Raw genomic sequence first — 16,963 nt, 5'->3', positions numbered from 1 at the left:
GTATAGCATGGCGCATGCAAAGTATAAGCTGCGTCATGTCGGCCCGTGGGCCATCCTAAGCCATGCCTCCCTCCCTTGGAATATTTTGGGGGTTGGCCCAACACAGCTCACGACCTGAACTGAAAAGGGCTGATCCGTGTACTGAGCCTTAGGTTAGAATGGGCCGTAAAGTCGTATGGAGTCCAATGTGAATTCCCACTCCTTTTTGTTCACCTTTTTACTTTTTTTAAGAGAATGCATGAACCAGAAATTTGAGAGTAGGAGATCCGGACTCAAAAAAATCATGATAGATATAAGAATACAAGACTATGTTCATTTGTTATTGAAAGTGCACCCCCGCCGACATACTTTGAGAGTAGGAGATCCGGACTCAAAAAAATCATGATAGATATAAGAGAATGCATGAACCAGGAATAATACTGCAGAATCGTCCAACCGTCCAATTTACTCAGATCTCATATATAGCATTAATTATTAAAAATAGAGCATACATGAATACACAAATCTATTCTTCGAATTAATTGGTTGGACGGCTTAATAATAATTATTGTTCTCACATATACACCATAAGATTTTTATAATAATTATTGGCATCTAATTATGTGTTCAAATCAAAGTTAAACCAGCTGTGCATATTATGGGATTATTGGACAGCTTATAACGTATTATTTAATTGGTACATGGTGATCTAAGTTTCAATTAATGTTTGTACTTTGTACTTTATTTGTGCTATTGAAAATCTAGAAAATAAGAAATTTTGATATATAATATAAATTATAATTATTGATAGTTGTTATTTCGAATACATATCCAAGTGTGGCATTATATATAACATAATGTAATGTTTATGGTATTACCGATTTGGTCACATTAATATAGATCGTATTACAATGTTGGTAAAGAATGGTCTTTTGGATTTTTTAACTGTAAAAGACCTTCCAACTTGTGAATCTTGCCTTTAGGGTAAGATAATGAAACGGCCATTTACTGGTAAGTCTGAAAGATGTACAGGCACACTTGACCTTATACATACTGATGTATGTGGTCCCCTGAATGTTATGACACATAACCAATAAGTTTATTTCATAACATTTACCGATGATTATTCACGATATGGTTACGTGTACCTAATGAGACATAAATCAGAATATTTTGAAAAGTTCAAAAAATTCAGACAAGAGGTCAAAAACAGTTAGGAAGAGAAATTAAGACCCTTCGATCAGATCGAGGTGGCGAGTATCTCTCTGAAGAATTCAGGGACTACTTAAAGAACAATGGGATAGTATCACAACTAGCTTCTCTTGCTATGCCACAATTAAACGGTGTGTTATAAAGGATGAACGGACTTTATTGGATATGGTCCGATCATTTTTCATGCACTCAAAGCTACTCACATCCTTTTAGGGTTATGCATTAAAGACTGCGATGTACGTGTTGAACCGGGTTCCAACCAAATCCGTTCTGAAGACTCCCTATGAACTTTGGACCGGCAAGAAACCAAGTGTAAGACACTTGATGATTTGGGGTTGTCTGGCACATGTTAAAAGAACTAGTACTGACAAATTGGAATCCAAGACTAGTCGTTGCTTATTTATAAGCTACCCCAAGGGCATTGTGGATTACTTATTCTATGTTCCAAAAGAGCAAAATGTGTTTTGCAGTCAAAATGCCTACTTCTTAGAAGAAGAGTACATCCTAGATAATCATCATCAGGGAATTGTTCTTGATGAGGAGAGCCAAGGAGTAGTGGGAGATGTCCCACCAGTTCCAGAAAATAACCAACCTAAGAGATCTACCCGGGTTTTCAGGCCTCCAATTCGTTTCGAATATGACCAAGAAAGTTTCTTGGTGGAAGCCACGACCAGTGAGGAGGATCCTATGACTTATACAGAAGCTACAATGGACATAGATTCCTTGAAGTGGGTAGATGCCATGAGAGCGGAGATAGACTCAATAGAGACCAATGGAGTTTGGACTCTAGTAGATCCGCCCCCTGGGGTAAAGTCAATTAGTTGCAAATGGATCTATAAAAGGAAGAAGGGCCTCAATGGCAAAGTTGAGACCTACAATGCTCGTCTTGTGGTGAAATGGTACACTTGGAAAGAGGAAACCAATTATGAGGAAACCTTCTTGCTTGTGGCCATGCTTAAACCCATTAGGATCCTACTACTTGTAGCAGCATACCATGACTACGAGATTTGGCAAATGGATGTCAAAACTTCGTTCCTGAATGAAGATCTTACTGAATATATCTATATGTAGCAACTGTAAGGTTTCATAGCTGCAGGTCAGAAACGCATGGTATGTAAACTCAACCGACCCATATATGGACTTAAGCAAACTTCTAAGAGTTAGAACATCCGATTTGATTCTACTGTCAAACTGTTTGACTTTGAGCAAAATCCGGATGAACCCTGTGTCTATAGGAAAACCAATGGTGATAAGGTTAGGTTCTTTGTTCTGTATGTAGATGACATTCTACTCATTGAAAATGATGTAGGAATGTTAACTATGGTGAAAGTATGGCTTTCATAGCAATTCTCCATGAAAGATCTTGGAGAAGCCTCTTACATAATAGGTCTTCAACTCTATAGAAATAAATCGAAGAGGATAATAGGATTTTCCCAATCTGCTTACATTGACAAAATAGTTAAGAGTCACTCTCTCCAAGGGTATGTCTCCCAATACTCCCGAAGAGATTGAGGACATGAAAGAGGTTCCCTATGCCTCAACCATAGGGAGCATCATGTATGTCATGCTTTGCACTCGTCCTAACATTTCTTAAGCAGTGAGTGTGGTAAGCAGATACCAATCTTACCTAGGGCAGGAGTATTAGACCGTTGTGAAAAACATACTAAAATACATTCAAACAACAAAAGAATTTTGTCTGGTATTCGATGGTAGTTCACTACAGATCTAGGAGTATACTGATGCCAATTTTCAGTCAGAACGATAGGATTATGAGTTGTTTGCTGGAAAAGTAGTAAACAGGGGTCCACCGCAGATTCCATAACCGAAGCCAAATACATTGTTGCAAGTGAAACTGCCAAAAAAATCGTTTGGATAGAGAAGTTCATTCAGGAATTAGGAGTAATTCCATCCAGTACATCACTCATTTCATTGTTGTGTGACAACACTGGAGCCATTGCTCAAGCTAAGGAGCCACGAGCCCACTAGAAGTCGAAGCACATCGAGAGGAAGTACTATGTACTGTGAGAGATAGTTGGAAGAGGAGATGTTCTGGTTCAGAATGTAGCATCGGTGGAAAATGTAGCAGACCCATTGACTAAACCACTAACACAGAAAGTGTTTGAGAAACACGTGGATGGAACTCCGGCTTGTACTCGATTGGACCTAAGTGCAAGTGGAAGCTGTTAGAAAATTATGCCTTTAGCTCCAATCAGATTCATGTACCTTTCTGACATTTATCGTAAATGAATAAAAGTACATAATTGATTCATGTCATTGTGGTATGTTTCTGTATGATACCCTTAAACTAGACACTTATTGAGACTCGTGTTAATTTAGAATCTTCACAGCTGTTGGATAGATCTGGGAGATTTATCCTGCCAAGGCTGACACTGATGTGCCACCAAGTTGGTTGGGGTGGCTTGTCTCAGCTGCCAGGGTGAGACATGAGGTACATGCAGTGTGGGTTTTCTTTAAACCCTGAACCGGACAAAAATTTCAGTATTGCCCTAGACCTTGGAGATAGGTGGGCAAAGCTAAAATATTACACCTGACCCCTAGACTCAATTATAGTACTACACTAGGTGTCAGATTCGGTTGTCTTTGATGTGCCAATTAGTGAGATCCTTAGAGGGGATCAAAACCTGGGTATGTTGGGACAGTCTGAGAATTCATCTGAGTGGGTGATCATAGTGATAGGATCAGCCCCTTTATCAAACAAAGTGAATGATCATGGATGCACTCTCTCTGATGGAAACCTAAACTGCCGGCAGTTGATTTTAACCGTTGTCGGACAATGTTTGATCATTATGAGCTGAGAGATTAAATGTAAGACCATTGAGGGTAATACCTGATGGGTTAATCTTACATCTGCCCACAGTCCTTGGGTTTTCATAAGGTGGCTGGACCTAATGACTATTTAGTATAAATGTTGGGCCTGTTAAGAGCCAATGGTGATGGACTCAGGGGTTCACTGTCTCCTATAGTGAATTCAACCAAGCCTTGTAACAAAGGTTGTGCTGAACCCATGTGGCTGATGTGTAAATCAATGTTTGGGTCTCACACCATACAAGAATAGCCAACTGGGCAACAGGTTAAAAGGTTAAATGAGCACATAGACTTAATGGGCCTAAAGCCCATTTGACTAGCTTAATAAGATTAATTAAAGAATGAGCGGTTCTGAGATTTGTATCAGCTAATAAAGTAAGAGATTATCCCTATCCACTCAAAGAGTTTGAGGGGCATGATACATTGCTACACTTTGATGAATTTTTAGGCTTCGTTTGGAAGGGATGTAAATCAAGAACGATGTAAAAGTTTATGACGATTTAGTTTTGTTGGTGTTTGGACAAAGTGCAAATGAAGATCAACATAAAAGCCCAATCCAGTTTAGATTTATAGATTGATAAAATCAATGTAAAACTTTACACTTTTCTTATCATGCTTTTCAATGTTTAAAGTTCACTTCCTCACACTTCAATGTAAAACGTCATCAATATACTTTCACACCGATTCCAATGGCAACCTTAAGGGGTTATTGTTTCCCTTTTGACAGGCCAGGTCGCTTTTAAATTTCCTCATGAAGTTGTATAGCGGACAAAAAAATTAATTGGTTCTTCAGTATCGCCAGCAATGTAGACATTGATTTTTTTTTCTTGAAATAAATTAGGAAAGAAAAATAGGTTGGTTTAATAAATTAGAATTCTTGGGTTGGTAATAGCGGACAAAATAGTATTATATAATTAATAATGAATTAATAAATGTTTTAGAATTATTATAAGGTGAAGGTTATTATATGGAGAGGCTCCATTTTTCTTTATATTAATATTAATTGAATGTATGTATCAAAGGAAAAAGATTTGTGAAAGAGAGAGAAGTAAGAAAAACGATTGATGGTTGTTTCCAGAGAATAACGTTTCCAAACATTTTAGTCATCTCAAGAGGCTGATTACGCGCTATTCTTCAACTTGACTCAGTCCGGACTTACCCTTTAGAGACATGATCTGGTCCACGTGTTGTATGATTCCACGTGGAAAAGATAGATATATTGAGATTTTCTCATGGATCCAAAACTATATCGTATAAAAAATTCCTGGCAATGTCATTTATACAGCAATTATGGCCGGATTTGCTTTAGTAATCAGTAAGTAATTATTTTATATTATAATTAAAAGTTAAAAAATCCAAAAAAAAACTAATTAGCCAAATCATCTGTTACTCGCATTCATCTTCTTGGGTCTCCTTTTCTCGATCGCCAAACTTCTCGTAGTCAATCAACAATTCGTTGGATCAGTATCGTACTTAATCATCTCTCTTAGTCTCCAAGGAACAGCGTTCTTTTCAATAAGGATATATATGGGCAAAAATTTATCATGACGCCCAAATCAGATGATTATTAGGCTGATTCCTTTTGGTGTAGATCTTGTCTTAATAGTTGAAAAATATATTAATTTAGCGCGAAGGGTTCTGCTTTTAACTTGCTTTAGAGATGATTAAATTGCAAGGCTCATTAACACATTTGGAAAAAAAACTAAAAGGCTTTCTGGGGAGAGTGCAAATACAAATTAGTATGTTAGGCTGTGTTTGGAAACGATGCAAATAAGTGTAAATGCAAATGTATAGAATATAAAACAGTTCATATAAATTGCAAAGTTAGGTTAGTTTTGCACCGACCAATTTATCTTCTTACCAAACATATATTTAGTTGTAATGGATGCAAACATGAATTTCAATAAAGTATATGCTTTTTTTTTATCAAAAGCCCAATTCAATACAAATTTACTTCTTTTTTATTGATGTACTTTTACATCTTATTATCAACGTAAATATACATCGATATGTCATTTATCAATGCATAAATGTAATGTTGCCAAATATATGCAAAAATGAACTAGAGTGCAAATTTACCTTGAACCGGGATTTACACTTCATTTATATCGTTTCCAAATGCAACATTAAATGAAAAATATTGTATACCGTATTTCTCAACTTTGTATATATTTACACTTTTCCCAAACTCAGTTTAGAAGGAATACAAATACAAATTTGTAGAGTACAAGCCTTGTATTTTATTCTATACATTTGCACTGTACATATTTGAATTAAGCCTAACTTGCAACACAAATGTGCCAATGTAATGATACGTACCCAGCTAACACAATCACACAAGATTTGAACAAGCTAAAATGGAAATAGAAATTTCTGAGTACAAATTACAATGTGATCAAATTGAATACAAATCTTAGATTCAATGGAATACAATTTGTTGATAATATATATATATATAATCTGAAATCTGAAAAGCATACATCTCGTATTTATTATTCTTAGCTTAATATATTTATATATAACCTCTAAAACTTGCCTTGAAAATTCTTTAATATTGACAAATCATCCTCAACAATGTGTATTGTATGTCTTACATGAAGGTCCAGGTGTCACTGGGCCGGTTTGGAGAGACTGGAGTTGAAGCATAATAACACCATTTGACCATCTGGGCTCTCCATCCAGTAGGGGTCTCGCTTCTGCAACCACAAGGAAAAAATAAAGCAAGATGATGAGGAGAGTGATTGCATTAGCTCTGCACACATTTCTTCTGCCGTGACAACCCATTTGTTGTTAGTTGTTATCAACAAATAAACTGTTTCCTGCAAAATAGTGCGGATTTAATTAATGTAAGCTGTAGATGAAATTTTGCTTTGCAGAGGAGATTTGTGTAGAGGAGATATTAAGAATTCTGGGAGGATGTTATGTGTGTGGATGATAAGCATTTGAATGAAGAGAGTGGTTATATATAGATTTGGTTCTTGGGATTTTACCCTGGAATTATTAATGTTTTAGGAAAACCGGGTCTAGTACGAAGCTTTGAGTCTCTTATGAATACCAAATCGTGGGTTTTGGGGTTAAGACATTCTTCCTCTTTTACTTTTTTATTTTTTTACTTGTCAGAAAAGTGGGTTAAGATATTCTTCCTCTTTGAGTTTGAACGGTATATGATGGAGGATGATTTGACCCGACCTCCTAAGAAGGCAACACATGGATGTGATCCAACGTAAGCAACTACTCAGCATGACAGCCTAGTTACGATTGAGTAACGAGCTCGTTAAGGTCCTCTCAAGACAGCTCGCTACATTACAGCTCACCACGGAATGAGCTCGCTACAGCACGAGCTCAAGGACCCCGGTATGTGGAAAGGGAATACTCCAAGCCAAGTCTATTCCAGCTCGCAAGCTGAGAGAATCAGCTCGCTCCAATACTTAGGCAAGAAAACTGCCCCAAAAGCAACCTCAGGCAGAATCACCTTGGGACACATCCAGGAGTTCGCAACAAGGCAGCTCACTATGGGATAGCTCGCTACAAAGTAGCTCGCTGTTAAACGACGTGGCGTTCTCAAGAAGCTTCTTATCTGGCGAGACCGTACCCATCAGACTGCATCACATCTCCTGCCAGCCCAGCAGACTGCACCCACATCTCTCGACAGGTGGTGGCATGTCTGTCCTTTCTGGGTTGTGTCTCTCATCCGATTGGGTAGTACTCTGCAACACTTACCTGTGCAACCCTGGCAAATAACGGTTGCGTAGAGGGCCAGTGGCAGTTATGCCCGATTTGACAAGAACATCTGCATTAAAGGCCCCAAGGTTGAAGGGACGAAGGTATCTGGAATTTTACTGATCTAACGTTATCTGCACTCTTAGCTCTCTTTGCATCCTTTGCAACTCTCTCGAGTGTTCTAACTTAAGCATCGGAGTATTCCCACCTGGCGAGCTCCCCGAGAATCCTCCACCTTCCTCTTCTCAGGTATCATCCGTCGCTAGCCAGGAGCCAAGTGTCTGCCAGCTAAGAGTGCCCGGATTGCGCTGCATCATTTGGCGCCATCTGTGAGAACGCTTCAAAAAGGCCTTCCTCTAATCTCTGCAACTTTCTCTAAGAACTCAGCATTCATGGCTTCCTCTAGTAATGCCGGACGTGGTGTCGAACGCTTCAAGGGATCAACCCCAGCTCCCCACTGTCTACATTGGATAGTTCACCGTCCCACTCTCTATGGATGGAATTCCAAACCTAAATGTGCCTCTGACAGTGGCACCTATGAACGCTCCACTCCCTTCCGCGGTTAGAGAAACCTTCATTGAACCTTCCGTAGTTCCCCTAGTGAGCAACCAAAACCAACTCGAAGACCTGATGCAGTGCATAAGAGCCATGCAAGATCAAATGCAACAGTTTCAGCAGTTTCAACTCTACCAGCAGCAAGTGTTGCATCAAGTTTCTCAGTACTAGTACCAACAGCAATTCCCTTTTCTGCCTCAGGCCCAACAGTCACTTCCCCCTCGGCATCCGGCCACGAAGAAAGCCAAGCCCTCCTGTTAGAGTGAACGTCCTTTCCGAGGAGAGGGCTCTCAAACCCAGAACCCTTCCAAAAGCCAAGCCTCGTCCCACGGCAGGAAGGAGAGACCAATCACCCCCGCCTCGCAGCCTGCAAACCAGTCAGGGGCCTCCCAGCCGGTCAAGCCCGCATTGCCTCAGCACTCTCAATTCAAGCTCCCGCTCGCAAAAAACCAGTTTGAGGTCCTAGCCGCAGATTACAGGCAGGGCCCTTCGGCTCAGAGCTATCATCAGTAGTCCGAGACCATCGAGCTCGTTAATACAGAAGCAAGTAGCACCAATGCCGAGCCGACGAAGCAGCAGCGGAGGCGCCGACGAGTTCGCCGAACTGCTACCCGCATCTTGCCCGAGCTCAAGGGTAAGGAGGAGGTAAGCTCAGATGAAGTAAAAGCTACTCCTCTCCTTTCAGTTCCTTCTCCTCTGTCGCCAGAACTTCTTGTTGTCCCTATGCCAAAGGACTTCAAGCTCCCTCCCTTGGATAAGTATGATGGATCCTTCGATCTGAACGACCATGTTGATGCCTTCCAGTCCCAGATGCACCTGGCAAGGGCCAGTGAATCCTATATGTGTGTGGCCCGCACATAGTACCAAAACTTTGTGCCCGGATCGATAAGAAGCTAGATGCAGTTCGTGCAAGTCTTCACCTCCCATTTTGTCACTAGCAAGAGGTGCCCAAGAACTTAGGAGAGCCTCCTTGGCATAATCCAAAAGGAAGGGGAGTCCATTTGGAGTTATATCAAGTGGTTCAATGATGCTTGTTTGCAAATACCCGATCTGGACCCCGCAGTTCATCTCACCGTGACCAAGCGAGGCATTACCCATAAAGAATTCAAGTGGCATGTGGTTGTTAATCAGCCCAAAACTGTGACCGAGTTCCTCAAGCTCGCAGATCAATTTATAGGGACAGAGGAGGAAATCAACCAGAAGAACACAAGTGCGCCCGAGAAGAGAAAAAGGGAAGGCGAGTCCTTGATTCAAGGGGACGGTAAGAAGAAAAAAGACCCAGCTTGGGGGGCAAGGCCGAGTCAGCCTTTCCAAGCTCCAGCAGCCAAAAGAATGGACTACACGCCCCTGAACGCGAAGCTGGCTGAGATACTTATGGCAATCAAGGACGCCCTGTATGTGAAGTGGCCACCTCGGCTGAAGGCAGATCCTAGTGTAAGAAATAAAAATTTGTATTGTAGTTTCCTTAAAGACCACGGTCATAGCACCGAAATTTGTAAAAACCTCCGCGACGAGATAGAAGAGCTCATTCGTCGTGGATACTTGAGAAATTTTGTACAAAATAATAATAATAATAATAATAATAATAAAGCAAGTCGGTAGGGGGAGTAGAATAGAGATGCTCCCAAATCCAGTAGACAGGCAGAGCAACCGCAGAGGTAACCCCCTGAAGAGAGACCAGTTCGGGGGACTATCCACGTGATTGCCGGAGGTTCAACTGTCGCAGGCTGTACCAAAGATGCAGCTCGGACATCAACTCGTGAGGCCACCAGGGAAGAATGGTGCATCTACTGAGGAGCCTCTGCGATCTCAATTGGTACGCTTCTTACTTGAAAATTTAGATGTTTTTGCATGGTCCACGGCAGAGATGCCCGGCATAGACCCTAGCATCATAACTCACAAGCTTAATATTGATCCTGTAGTTAGGCCCATTAGACAAAAGAAACGCAACTTAGCCCAGAGCAATGGAGGGCAGTCGACGAGGAGGTCGGGAAAATCCTCGCAGCCAACTTTATCAAGGAAATCCATTACCCGAGTTGGATGGCCAACCCCGTTCTGGTAAAAAAGGTTAATGGTAAATGGTGCATGTGCGTCGACTACACCGACCTGAATCGAGATTGCCCAAAGGACTACTTCCTACTCCTCAAGATCGACCATCTGGAGGACGCGACCTTAGGGCATGAGTTGTTGAGCTTCCTAGACGTCTATTCAGGCTACAACCAGATCAAGATGGACCCACCTGATGAAGAAAAGACTACCTTCATAGCCGAGCTTGGCTTATACTGTTACAAGGTTAAGCCCTTTGGGTTGAAAAATGCTGGGGCAACCTTTCAGAGACTTGTGAATAAATTGTTTGAGCCATTGATTGGCAGAAAAATAAAATGCTATGTAGATGACATGGTCGTCAAAACCCAATTTTTGCATGATTTAATACAAGACTTGCATTCAGTTTTTGAAATTTTGTGTAAATTTAACATGAAATTGAACCCCAATAAGTGTGTCTTCAGTGTCACATCGAGTAAATTCCTGAGGTACATCGTTAACCGGCGCAGCATTGAGGCCAACCTGGATAAAATAAAGGTCATCTTAGACATGAGACCACCCCAGAAACTGAAGGAGGTTCAGAGACTGAATGGCCAAATAGCTGCTTTGAGCCACTTCATGTCCAAGTTAGTAGACCGCTGCCTGCCTTTCTTTGAGGTAATTAAAAGCAAAGGTTTTGAATGGACCAAAGAGTGTCATCTCACGTTCGATGAGCTCTAAAGGTACCTCGCTAGTATACCGGTCTTAACCCGGCCCAAGGAGGGCGATGTTTTAGAGTTGTAACTCTCGACAAGTGACGAGGTGAAGGGATGAGAGATCCATCGTATGGATGCCCAAATCTTGGAGAATAAGGTGGGCAAATTTCAAAAATTTTTCTCTCCCTTTCAACTGGGATTCGAAATCCCCATTTAGAAAATCATATTTTCAAGGATCATTCTTGAACCATAAATTGAACCAGAACTGAACAAAAGCAGTAGGAGAAAAGTATACCTGATACAGAGAAGTAATATCTCCCAATGGAGGTGTTCACACCCAAGGAAGGATCCAAAGACTGCTCCCACTAAAGATGGCGCAGTGCAGGATGGAGCAGAATCAATAGTGTTCTTCTCCAAGAACCTTGTCCTTCGTAAGAAATAGCAGGATGGCACATGAGCATAGCTTCCTATCAGTCCTTTCATGAAGAACTGATATCAAGATCAAATCTTGACTTATCAAACAACTAGAGATCGAACTGGCAATGTAGGCGGCAAGAAAGAATTTTGCAAGGTTGCTTAATTCTTCCTTCTGTGTTTTCAGCTCTGAAGAGGATGTGAGTATGTTTTTCTAAAGGCTGCCACCCCTTCCTTCTTTTGTAACCCTAAAGGATCAGCTCCTAATCCAATTAGGAGCTGCTGATCCAAATCAGATTTGGATCAAACATCCCTTTAGGTGATAAGGATAAACCCTTATCTTATCTACAGATTAGATTAGCCTTCTCCTAATCTCATTAGGAGGTTTCTAGATCTGAATAACATTTAGATCTGGACTCTCTTAGTGGATAGGGTTTAGACCCTATCCTATCTACTAATCCATCTCAGAATTCGCCCCATATTTAACTAATTAAATAACCCAGTTCGAAATGGGCTTTAGGCCCATTAAGGTCATATGCTCACTTGGCCTTCCTAACTGCTGCCCAGTTGGGCTTCCTTCTATGGCGTGGGACCCAAGCATTGATCTACACATCAGCCACATGGGTTCGGCCCATCCTTTGTTACAAGGCCTGGCCGAATACACTGTTATGGATAGTGCACCCCCTGAAACCCATCAAATGGGCTCTATGGGCCTAGCACTTACCTTAAGTGGTCCCTGGACCAAGCCACCTTGTAACACCTAGGGACTGTGAGCAGATGCAAGATTAGCTCATCAGGTATTATCCTTAATGGTCTTACACTCAACCTCTCAGCCCATAATGATCAAACACTGCCCGACAAGAGAGGACCTCTCCCTCGGCTACAAGGAACAATGTTGCACTCTCTACTTATATGGATTCCGGGAATTTAAACCATTGCAAACATTTTAGAAACCATATATATATACTTCATATAAAATATATTTTGCAAAACAAATCTCAACGATTGAAATCGGCTGCTGGCAGTCTTGGTTTCCATCAGAGAGAGAGCATCCCCGGTCATTACCTTTGTCCAACAAAGGGGTTGATCCTATCACTATGATCACCCACTCAAATGAATTCTCAGGCTATCCCAACATACCCCAGGTTTTGACCCTGCTAAGGATCTCACTGATTGGTACATCAAAGACAGCTCAATCTGACACCTAGTGCAGTATCATAATCGAGTCTAGGGGTCGGGTGTAACTTTCGAGTTTTGCCCATTAATCTCCAAGGTCCAGGGCAATACTAGAAATCTGGTCCAGTTCAAAGATTCAATTAAACTTACACTGCATGTGCCTAGGGTCTCACCTTGGCAGCTGAGACAAGCCACCCCAACCGACTTGGTGGCACATCAGTGTCAGCCTTATCAGGATAGGTCTCCCCAGACCGACCCACTGGCTGTGAACATTCTAAACTAACACGAGTCTCATTAAGTGTCCAGTTTAAGGGTATTACACAGAAACATACCAAGGGAACATGAATTAAATATGTACTTTTATTCATTTACAATAAACTCATAATGTTCATCATCCTAATTAAGCTAAGGGCATACAAAACTGTCTAACATGAGGTGGTCAGCTCGATACTAATAAAAGAGGTAGATCGGGTCCAACGACCTATCTACTATGTTAGTAAAGTATTGCAGGGAGCAGAGACGAGATATTCAGAGATAGAAAATCTAGCCTATGCACTAGTTATTGCAGCCCAGAAGCTTCGTCCGTACTTCCAAGCTCACACTGTCATCGTCCTCAGCAACAAACCTCTGAGGCAAGTTCTACTAAAGCCCGAGGTCTCCGGTAGACTAACGAAGTGGGCCGTTGAGCTCAGCGAGTACAACCTCCAATACAAGCCGTGAACTGCTATCAAGGCCCAAGCCTTGGAAGACTTTGTCGCGGAATGCACTTTCAACTCCGAAGTCCCAAGGCCGATCGAGCACAAGGCCCCTAGCTCGAGCGAGCCTGAAATTCCCAGGTCGATTGAGTTCAAGCACCGTGAGTTAGCAACCAGTGTGGCATCTCTCCTAGTTAGGCCAAGTGCGAGCTGGGATGAGGAGCCTTGGATCCTTTACATAGATGGCTCATCAAACCAGCAGGGCAGCAGAGCCGAAATCGTTTTGTACGGCCCAAGTGGCACAAAACTGGAGTATGCACTATGCTTCGAGTTCACGGCATCCAACAATGAAGTGGAGTATGAGGCATTAATAGCCGGGTTGGCTCTAGCCAAGGAAGTGAAAGCCAAGCATATCGTCATCTGCAGTGATTCCCAGCTCATGGTCAATCAAGTCACAAGCGAATACAAAGCTCCTGAACCAACCATGATTGCCTACTTAGCCAAAGTAAGAGAGACTCTGCTCAACTTCCAGTCGCACTTCATCAAGCAAATCCCGAGATCGGTGAACGCTGAGGCCAACGCTCTATTCCAGTTAGCCAGCACCAGTGATAATACCATGAGAACCGTGTACATAGAGAACCTGCCTCGACCTAGCATTCTCGGGGGGGTTAGAGGAGGTCGCTCCTGTCATTCAAGCAGAGCCGAGCTGGATTGATCCGCTCGTGAGATTCCTGCTACATGAGACCCTCCCCGCAGACCATAATGTCGCCACAAGGGTAGAGTGTCAGGCGGCCAAATATGTCATAATAGATGAACGGTTGTACCAAAGATCTTACACGCTCCCCTAACTGAGCTGCTTGCAACCTTCCAAAGTCGAGCTCATGCTCCATGACACTCATGAGGGCCTGTGCAGAAAACACTTGGGGGGTAGGGCCCTTGCCCAAAAAGCACTACAATAGGGGTACTACTGGCCAACAATGAAAGCAGATGCGATCGAGCTCGTCAGAAAGTGTGACAAGTGCCAAAAGCATGCCAATATCCACCACCAACCTGCAATCGACCTGAAGTATCTCACCAACCCGTGGCCTTTCGCACAATGGGGGATCGATATACTCGGACAGTTTCCACCAACGACAGGCCAGAGGAGGTTCTTAGTGGTAGCAGTTGATTATTTCACTAAGTGGGTAGAAACTGAACCTCTAGTAACAATCACAGCTCAGAACGTGTAGAACTTCTTTTGGAAAAGTATAGTATGCCACTTTGGGTTACCTCGGGTACTGATCTCTGACAATGGTAAGTAGTTTGAGGACATTAAATTCCAGAACTGGTGCCAAGACATGGGAATTCGACAAAACTTTACCTCAGTCGCACACCCTCAAGCAAACGGCCAAGCGGAAGTCACGAATAGATCTATACTCCGCAGATTGAATGCACACCTAGATTGAGCTAAAGGACTATGGGCAGGTGAGCTACCCAGTGTTCTATGGGCTTATTGGACCATAGTGAAGACCACTACAGGCGAGACTCCCTTCAACCTCACCTACGGCACTGAAGCAGTCATCCCATTCGAGATCGAGGTTCCCTCACTATGACTAGAAGCGTTTGATGACAAGGCAAATGAAGAAGAGCTACACACCAACCTCGACCTACTTGACGAAGTATGAGACCTCACATATATTAGGACCGCGGCATACCAGCAGAGAATAGCTCAGTACTATAACGTTAGGGTCAAGAAGCGGAACCTCCGCGTCGGCGACCTGGTCCTTCGCAAAGTTATGGTGCCTAAGCCCGATGTTGGCAACCTTAGGCCAAATTGGGAAGGATCCTACTGAGTAAAGCAGGTGCTCGGGGAAGGAACATATGGGCTCGAAACCCTAGAAGGGAAACAAGTACCTCGGGCATGGAATATTGTCAACTTAAGGCAATATTACCTATAAACTACTAAGTAGACCGTGAGTCACTCCCAGAGCCTAAGGGCCAAAATGTCGAGCTAACAAAGACCTCAACACGATAAGACCCAATCGCCTTTATGGCATGGGCGAACTCTAAGAGTGGGCCATAAGTCACTCCCTCAGCCTAAAGGCTAAAATACCGAGCTAACTAAGACCTCGGCACTGTGTAAGACCTAATTGTTTCATCGGCAAAGGCTAAGTATTAATACCGAAGGCATAGGCAGCTCGGGCGGAAACTCTATGAAGCGTAGTTCGCCTCGATATACTAGTTGAACTCGATAAGGGACAACCTATGTCAACTTATCCCAGGTGCATACAACTCAGGCTTACTATGATAACCACCTCTGGGTATACCATAAAACTACCCCAAGTATGGAGGAATAGCTCGAGGTAACAACTACCAAAAGATCCCACTTCCTTTATGTAGCTCTAACAGCTCGAGTAAAGTCGCTTTGGCAGAAAGTAAAGAGAACACAACACTTAACAGGAAAAAACAAAAACACTTCTTCCAGACCAGCCAACGGTAGAGTTTGAATCCAGAATGGTAGGAGCCTGAGTCGTACTCCACCTGGAGGTCGTGGTACTCCTGGAGTCCTTGAAGTCCCATACCGCATTAGCTCACTCAACCTCCACCATGGTGTCGAAGTTCCAAGTCCGATCCTGAAGTGTGGACTCCAAGTCCTAGATCTACTGGCAAAGGAGCTCCCTCTCCACTATCACCCTTGATGACTCCTCCCAGTAGTGAGTGCTCTCCTCAGATAGCCGGGTGATCTATGCTTCCTAGTCCCGAACGAGCAGCTCCTGGGCCTCACTCCCCTTGTGAGCTTGAAGGACTTCACCTCGAGCCCGGTCGAGCTCACCCTGGAGATTCTGCACGATTGACCTCTGATTGAGTTGTCAAGGTCAAGGGGAAGACAGTATTCATAAAATAAAGAAATTGTCCCAACTACATTTCGGATTGAGTTGGAGTGAAGCCGGTCTATGGTAACGTTAAATTGGTTTAAAACCTCCACTATCAAATGATGCAGAGGAAGACGAAGGCCAGCGATGAGCTATTCCTAGAATATCACGATCTCATCGTGATCGTGATCCCAAGGATAGTCACCAGAGGGGAGACTATAGATGAGGTTTCTGGGAAGGTTGAATTGAAGGACCAAGGTCCTGAATCTCTCCATCGCAATAGAGGAAGGACCAAAGCTGTCCGACTCCCTACCTCGGGAGGTGGAAGCCATTTTGCTGGAGGCCTCCTGAGCCTCCAGAGCCTGCCCCCAAGCTCTCCCTGAGCTCAAAGGGGCGTCATCTTGGTTACCGCCCTAGGGAAAGACATTGTACAGGTACCCAGACATTGCTGACAAAGCGATAAGACTCACTAGGAAAAAGCTTAACCGAAAAGACGGTGTGAACAAGAGAAGAGCTCGAGTAGCTAGGTGAAGGCATGACCTCAGAATCCGAAAGCAAGGCAAGTTGGTGTAAAGAAAATGAGGCATGGGGCCCTCCTATTTATTGCCACTGTACCCATAAACCAACGGCTCAGATTAAGGCAGATCTGACGGTTCGCAGTCAAGCTGACCGCATGTCTTCTGAAACCAAAATGTGACTAGTTGCACATCTTCCATGATTAAGGTAATGTCAGTTGCACGACTTCCGGAAGTTCCTGATTTTCTCCTCACAAAATTGGAGTCCAGATCTCCTGCCC

The 16,963-nt window shown here is 42.9% G+C and overlaps 1 pseudogene; it reads left to right on the top strand.

Moving 5' to 3' along the window:
• The window catches only part of LOC148878902 (F-box protein FBW2 pseudogene), a 70,573-nt pseudogene extending 54,023 nt beyond the window's left edge, over positions 1–16,550 (top strand).
• Positions 16,551–16,963: the final 413 nt, after the last annotated feature.

This window comes from Nelumbo lutea, chromosome 1 (assembly GCF_056320005.1).
Source record: "Nelumbo lutea isolate HS-2025 chromosome 1, American lotus-T2T, whole genome shotgun sequence".
NCBI classification, from domain to species: Eukaryota; Viridiplantae; Streptophyta; class Magnoliopsida; order Proteales; family Nelumbonaceae; genus Nelumbo; species Nelumbo lutea.
This window is presented reverse-complemented; position numbering and strand designations above follow the sequence as displayed.